General features: G+C 48.5%; 1 long non-coding RNA gene across 1 annotated transcript; it reads right to left on the bottom strand.

The window, feature by feature from the left end:
* Positions 1–319: 319 nt before the first annotated feature.
* On the bottom strand, positions 320–1184 carry LOC140000584 (uncharacterized). Its single transcript, XR_011805629.1, has 2 exons — positions 982–1184; positions 320–881 (listed from the first exon to the last, which is right to left on the bottom strand). It is a non-coding gene; the product is annotated as an uncharacterized lncRNA (long non-coding RNA).
* Between the last annotated feature and the right edge of the window lie 7239 nt (positions 1185–8423).

An 8423-nucleotide genomic window follows, 5' to 3' on the forward strand; every position in this document is an offset into this window, starting at 1 on the left:
GAGAAGCGGACCCGTGCACACAACTGCCCCTCGCTGGTAAGCAGTTGCACATTATGGGGAATCATAGGTCCTTAGAAACAAAGACTGTCCTGGTAACCCTACAGCTTATTCTCCTTATTAACAATTGGACAGTTTATGATCCTGAAACATGGGACTGTTTGTCGTGGTTCCGCTCGAGTGGGCAGCCGAGCTCCACCACAGCCGCTCTCTCACTCCCCCTCCTCAAAGAGGAATGGGGAGAAAATATGTGAAAAGGGCTCAAGGGTTGAGATAAGGACGAGAAAATCACGCAATAATTATTGTAACGGGCAAAACAGACTCAGCATAAGAAGACAGATAGTAAGATTTATTGCTCATTACTAACAAGCTAGAGAAGTGAGAAACAAAGGAAAGAAACCAAAAGCACCTTCCCCCCCATCCACCCTCTTCCACCTCCTCCCCCCGAGCGGCGCAGGGGAACGGGGGAATGGGGGTTATGGTCAGTCTACAGCACTTCTTCTCCGCCGCTCCTTCTCGGTCACTCTCGTCCCCTGTGCTGTGGGGTCCCACCCACGGGATACAGTCCTTGATGAACTGATCCGGCGTGGGCTTCCCACAGGCAGCAGCTCTTCCAGAACTGCTCCAGATATGGGTCCGTACCACGGGGTCCATCCCTCGGGAGAAAACTGCTCCAGCCTGGCTCCCCTACGGGCAGCAGCTCCTGCCAGGTCACCTGCTCCTGCGTGGTCTCCTCTCCACGGGCTACAGGTCCGGCCCGGAATCTGCTCCGGCAGGGGTCTTCCACAGGCGGCAGCCTCCGTCGGTGCAGGGCCACCTGCTCCACCGTGGTCTCCTCCACGGGCTGCAGCGTGGAACCCTGCTCTACCGTGGTGCTCCATGGGCTGCAGGGGGACATCCTGCTTCACCATGGTCCTCACCACAGGCCGCAGGGGACTTCTGCTCCGGCGCCTGGAGCACCTCTCCCCCTCCTTCTACACTGACCTTGGCACCTGCAAGGCTGTTTCTCACTCCCTTGACTCTCCCGGCTGCTGTGTGGCGCAGCATTTTTTTTCCTGTCTTAAATATGCTCTCACAGAGGCGCAAAACAACATCGCTTATTGGCTCAGATCTGGAAAACAATGGGGCCCTTCCCAAACATGGGGCGGCTTCTAGATCTTTCTCACAGAAACCACCCCTATGGCCCCCTGCTACCAAAACCTTGCCACATAAACCCACTACATCCACTCATGAGCAGTCCCAACACTCGGAGTCAAAACAGATGCAATCCCAGACTGACTGAACCAAACCTCATTTATTACCACCTGGCCCGGGATTTTTTACGGCCAGTGCTCAGAAATTTGCGGGGCCAACCACAGCTACATGCCCATTGTAGTGGAATCCACTCCACTCACTCATTTCGAGGCCTGATCGTCCCTCCTATCATCATCCTAATCATTAAGAAGCTGTGCAACAGCACTAGCCTTTTAAACTAGCCAAAGAGGGATTTTCCCCCTCCTTAATGATATCACAGAATCACAGAATCTCTAGGTTGGAAGAGACCTCAAGATCATCGAGTCCAACCTCTGACCTAACACTAACAGTCCCCACTAAACCATATCCCTAAGTTCTACATCTAAACGTCTTTTGAAGACTTCCAGGGATGGTGACTCAACCACCTCCCTGGGCAGCCTGTTCCAATGTCTAGCAACCCTTTCAGTAAAGAAATTCTTCCTAACATCTAACCTAAAACTCCCCTGGCGCAACTTTAGCCCATTCCCCCTCGTCCTGTCACCAGGCACATGGGAGAACAGGCCAACCCCCATCTCGCTAGAGCCTCCTTTAATATACTTATACAGAGTGATAAGGTCACCCCTGAGCCTCCTCTTCTCCAGGCTGAACAAGCCCAGCTCCTTCAGCCGCTCCTCATAGGACTTGCTCTCCAGGCCCCTCACCAGCTTCGTCGCCCTTCTCTGGACCCGCTCAAGCACCTCGATGTCCTTCTTGTAGCGAGGGGCCCAGAACTGAACACAGTACTCGAGGTGCGGCCTCACCAGAGCCGAGTACAGGGGGACGATCACCTCCCTAGCCCTGCTGGTCACGCTGTTTCTGATACAAGCCAGGATGCCGTTGGCCTTCTTGGCCACCTGAGCACACTGCTGGCTCATATTCAGCCGACTGTCCACCATCACTCCCAGGTCCTTCTCTGCCTGGCAGCTCTCCAGCCATTCCTCTCCCAGCCTGTAGCTCTTCTTGGGGTTATTGCGCCCCAGGTGCAGGACCCGGCACTTGGCCTTGTTAAACTTCATACAGTTGACCTCAGCCCATCGGTGCAGCCTATCCAGATCCTCCTGCAGAGCCTTCCTACCCTCAAGCAAATCGACACACGCACCTAGCTTGGTGTCATCTGCAAACTTACTGAGGGTGCACTCAATGCCCTCATCCAGATCATTGATGAAGATGTTAAAGAGGACCGGCCCCAGCACCGAGCCCTGGGGGACGCCACTAGTGACTGGCCTCCAACTGGACTTGGCTCCATTTACCACAACTCTCTGGGCCCGGCTATCCAGCCAGTTTCTAACCCAACGAAGCGTGCGCCAGTCCAAGCCAAGAGCAGCCAGTTTCTTGAGGAGAATGCTGTGGGAAACGGTGTCAAAAGCCTTGCTGAAGTCAAGGTAGACCACATCCACAGCCTTTCCCTCATCCACCCAGCGCGTCACTTTGTCGTAGAAGGAGATCAGGTTCGTCAAGCAGGATCTGCCTTCCATAAACCCATGCTGACTGGGCCTGATCGCCTGCTTGCCCTTCAAGTGCCGCATGATGACTCCCAAGAGGATCTGCTCCATGAGCTTCCCTGGTACTGAGGTCAAACTGACAGGCCTGTAGTTCCCCGGGTCTGCCCTCCGGCCCTTCTTGTAGATGGGCGTCACGTTTGCTAGCCGCCAGTCAGCTGGGACCTCCCCCGATAGCCAGGACTGCTGATAAATGATGGATAGGGGCTTGGCCAGCTCCTCTGCCAGTTCTCTCAGTACTCTTGGGTGGATCCCATCCGGCCCCATCGACTTGTGCACATCCAAGTGCCGTAGCAGGTCACCAACCAGTTCTTCGTGGATGGTGAGGGCCACATCCTGCTCCCCGTCCCCTTCCACCAGTTCTGGGTACTGGGTATCCAGAGAGCAACCGGTTTTACCACTAAAGACTGAGGCAAAGAAGGCATTGAGCACCTCCGCCTTTTCCTCATCTCTTGTAACTAAGTTTCCCCCCGCATCCAGTAAAGGATGGAGATTCTCCTTAGTCCTCCTTTTTGTGTTGATGTATTTATAAAAGCGTTTTTTGTTATCTTTAACGGCAGTAGCCAGCTTGAGCTCCAGATGAGCTTTGGCCTTCCTAATTTTGTCCCTGCACAGCCTCGCTACATCCTTATAGTCCTCCCATATGCCACAACTCAACCCTGCACCATGATTCCCTATCATAGTCATAACCTGACTAACCCTCGCACTCTTAATCCAACCAAAATTACTGACCTTCACCGCAACCAATCCTCCATCAAGCAAAACTTCACTCACTACTAAACCCACACCATGAGCCTGACCATGAACCTAAGCTTTTTTGACCAATTTTCAAGTCCCCACCTCTACATAACCATCTACTGATGAGGATCTTGCTCTTCTAGTATATTAATTACAATTGACTTCCAATCTCTAAAATCTGGTGCAAGCCCAGAGAAGACCAATGAATATACTCACATTCATATTTTCCCTATCACTAGCCCTGAGCGCCATCCTAACTATACTAAACTTCTGACTCTCCCAAATAAACCCTGACTCAGAAAAACTCTCGCCATACGAATGCGGATTTGACCCACTTGGATCCGCTCGCCTGCCATTCTCAATCCGATTCTTCCTCAGTAGCCACCCTCTTCCTACTGTTCGACCTAGAAATTGCCCTCCTACTTCCTCTACCATGAGCCATTCAACTACAATTGCCCCTACTAACTGTCACTTGAACCACAGATATCCTACTTCTCCTGACACTAGGACTAGCCTATGAATGAGGCCAAGGGGGCCTAGAGTGGGCAGAATAACAGAAAGTTAGTCTAATCAAATGACAGCTGGTTTCAGCCCAGCAGACTACAGTCAACCATGTAACTTTCTTATGTCACCCTTACACCTAAGCTTCTACTCAGCCTTTGTCCTTAGCGGACTGGGATTAGCCTTCCACCAAATTCACCTAGTATCCGCCCTACTATGCCTTGAAAGCATAATACTCTCAGTGTTTGTGGGCCTAACAATGTGACCCATCGAAAACCAAACCCCTCATTTACCATAGTACCAATTATTATACTGACCTTCTTGGCATGTGAAGCGGGCACTGGCCTAGCCATCCCAGTAGCCTCCACACGCACTCACGGTTCCGACCACCTGCACAACCTAAACCTACTACAATGCTAAAAATTATTCTACCAACGGTCATGCTCCTCCCAACAGCTCTGCTATTGCCATCAAAATTCCTATGGACTAACACTACCATATATAGCCTATTAATAGCTGCCCTTAGCCTCCAGTGATTAATCCCAACCTACTACCCCTACAAATTCCTGTCCAACTGAACAGGAATTGACCAGATCTCATCCCCCCTCCTAGTACTATCCTGCTGGCTACTCCCGCTCATAATCATGGCAAGCCAAAACCACCTCCAACAAGAACCCCTATCACGAAAATGAACCTTCATTTCAACCTTGATCATAGTCCAACCATTCATCCTACTAGCTTTCTCTACCACAGAACTGGCACTATTTTATATCGCATTTGAGGCAACATTCATCCCAACCCTAATTCTAATCACACGATGAGGAAGCCAGCCTGAACGCCTCAGTGCCGGCACCTACCTGTTATTTTACACACTAGTAAGCTCGCTACCCCTTCTAATCACAACCATACACCTGTACGTAAAAATTGGCACTCTACACCTACCAACCCTAGAACTAACCCACCCAACCCAGTCCACCTCATGAACAGGAATACTATCAGGACTAGCACTGCTCATAGCATTCATAGTAAAAGCCCCACTATACGGCCTACACCTCTGACTGCCAAAAGCCCACGTAGAAGCACCCATCGTGGGGTCAATACTCCTCGCCGCCCTACTATTAAAACTAGGGGGATACGGAATCATACGAGTTACCCTACTGATAGGCCCACTATCCAACCTTCTCCACTACCCCTTCCTAACCCTAGCCCTATGAGGCATTTTAATGACCAGCTCAATCTGCCTCCGAGAAACAGACCTGAAATCACTGATCGCCTACTCATCCGTCAGTCACATAGGACTGGTCATCGCCGCAGGAATAATCCAAACCCACTGATCATTCTCAGGGGCAATAATCCTAATAATCTCTCACGGACTAACCTCCTCCATACTATTCTGCCTAGCCAACACAAACTACGAACGCACACACAGCCGAATTCTACTGCTCACACGAGGCCTCCGACCCCTATTACCACTCATAGCCACCTGATGATTACTGGCTAACTTAACAAACATAGCCCTTCCCCCAACAACAAACCTCATAGCAGAGTTGACCATCATAATTACCCTGTTCAACTGATCTGCCTTCACAATTATCCTGACAGGAATTGCCACCCTTCTAACCACCTCATATACCTTATTCATGCTACTAATCACCCAACAAGGCTCGATCCCCTCCCATATTACATCTATGCAAAACTCAACTACACGAGAGCACCTACTCGTAACACTCCACATTATCCCCATATTCCTCCTAATCCTCAATCCTATTATGTACAGGATTTGTTAGGATGGGAGGGCGAGGAGTACTAGAACAATGGCAGGTAGGATAGTTCAGATTAGTTTTACTTCTTGGGCATCTACGACATTGGATGACAGTTTTTCTATTAGTATGTGGGCTAGAAGGTACAGGACTAGGCTGCAGATGGCTAGGGCAACAATCAGAACGTGGTCGTGAAATTCAACAAGTTCTTCTATGATTGTAGATTGATCTAACAAGTGATTGATCACTTGTTTTGTACACATTATTATTATTATTATTATTACTATTATTATTACTACATTATTATTATTATTATTATTATTATTATTATTATTATTATTATTATTATTATTATTATTATTATTATTATTATTATTCTGTTTTAACAAACTGTCTATATCTCAATTACTTTCTTTTGAGAAAGTAATCCAAATTCTCCTGAAAGCTGGTTTTGCCATTAAACAGAGTAAGGTCAAAATTACTTTCTTCCCTTTCTCAAAAAGGAAGGGGAAAAGGAGGAAAAAAAAAAAAAAGGAAAAAAAAGGAAAAAAAATAAAAAAAATCTGCGCAATTTGGCCTACACCCATGACTGCCCGCAGCAATAGAAGGCCCCACCCCCGTATCAGCCCTATTACACTCCAGAACCATGGCAGTAGCTGGAATCTTCCTACTCATTCTCATGCACCCGCTACTAGCTACGAACCAAACAGCCCTAACCACCTGCCTATGCTTGGGCACCCTATCAACCCTATTTGCTGCCACATGCGCCCTAACTCAAAACAACATTAAAAAAATCATCGCCTTCTCAACATCCAGCCAACTCGGACTGATAATAGTCGCCATCGGACTAAATCTCCCACAACTAGCATTCCTACACATCTCAACCCACGCTTTCTTCAAAGCCATACTATTCTTATGCTCCGGATCTATCATCCACAGCCTAAACAGAGAACAAGACATCTGAAAAATGGGCGGCCTACAAAAAACACTCCCAGTCACTACCTCCTGCCTAACTATCGGCAACCTGGCACTAATGGGAACCCCATTCCTGGCCGGATTCTACTCAAAAGACCTCATCATCGAAAGCCTAAGTACATCCTACCTGAACACCTGAGCCCTATCACTGACCCTTCTAGCCACAGCATTTACCGCAACCTACAGCATCTGCATAACCCTCCTAGTCCAAGCCGGACAAACCCGTGTTCCTCCAATAACACCAATAAACAAAAACAACCCACTAATCACCGCCCCCCTGACTCGACTCACCCTAGGCAGCATCATGGCAGGAATACTAATCACCTCCTTCATCACACCAGCCAAAACACCCCCAATAACCATGCCCCTCATCACTAAAACCGCTGCGATCCTAGTGACAGTCTTAGGGGTCATCCTAGCCCTTGAACTCTCAAACATAACACACACCCTCACTCACCCTAAACCGAACCCCCTCATAAAATTCTCCTCTTTAATAGGATACTTCAACCCCCTAGTCCCCAGTGGGCAGGCTGGGGGTGCAGCAAGAGCTGGGAGGGGACAGACCCAGGAGAGCTGACCCAAACTGGCCAAAGGGGTATTCCATACCATCTGACGTCATGCTAAACAATATATGGGGGTGGCTATCCGGGGGGGGGGGCAGCTGCTCAGAAATAGGCTGGGCATCAGTGAGCGGGTGGTGAGCAATTGCATTGTGCATCACTTGTTTTGTACACATTATTATTATTATTATTATTATTATTCTGTTTTAACAAACTGTCTATATCTCAATTACTTTCTTTTGAGAAAGTAATCCAAATTCTCCTGAAAGCTGGTTTTGCCATTAAACAGAGTAAGGTCAAGATTACTTTCTTCCCTTTCTCAAAAAGGAAGGGGAAAAGGAGAAAAAAAAAAAAAGGAAAAAAAATAAAACAGAACAAATAAAGGCTATGTGGAAGTGTAGAGGAAAGAAATTACTCTCTACTTCCCACAAATGAGCGATGCTTGACCACGTCCTTGAAGCAGGGCCTCAAAGCACGTAGCCGGTGTTCGGGAGGAGGGCTGATGTTTTCACAATGAGACACCACCCCTCCCCTCTTCTTCCTGTTTCCACCTTTTATTGCTGAGTGTGACATCATACGGTATGGAATATCCCTTTGGTTGGTTTAGGTCAGCTGCCCCGGTGATGTTTCTTTTCTCACTTTTTTGCCCACCCCCTAGGAGGGTTAGAGAGAGAACGACAGCTTGCAGCATTGTTCTGGGTCCTGGCTTACTCCTATCAAACACTGTTTAACATCATCCAGCACCTTGAAGAGAGGGAGGAAGTCTCTGAGTCTGATGACCAGGTAACACATGCTGTGGCTGACCCAGAGGACCAACCGACTATGGTATCAGTCGCCCCCATAGTCAAGTCAAAACAATGGAAACGGAAGTCAGCTCGTTTAGGGAAGAAGCCTCTCCTAAGAAGGAGGGAGAAGAGGAAATGGCAGGCACCTCTAAAGCAGAGCCATCACAAAAATGGCAGAAAGAAGAGATGGAAATCATAAAGGAATCAGAAACCACTCGATCCCTATCCCTGAGTGAGTTGCAAGAAATACAAAAGGATTATGGTCGACACCCAGGTGAACACATCCTCACCTGGCTGCTTCGATGCTTTGATGCTGGGGCAATTAGGTAACAATTA

The sequence above is a fragment of the Anas platyrhynchos genome, chromosome W (genome assembly GCF_047663525.1).
Source record: "Anas platyrhynchos isolate ZD024472 breed Pekin duck chromosome W, IASCAAS_PekinDuck_T2T, whole genome shotgun sequence".
Taxonomy (NCBI): Eukaryota; Metazoa; Chordata; class Aves; order Anseriformes; family Anatidae; genus Anas; species Anas platyrhynchos.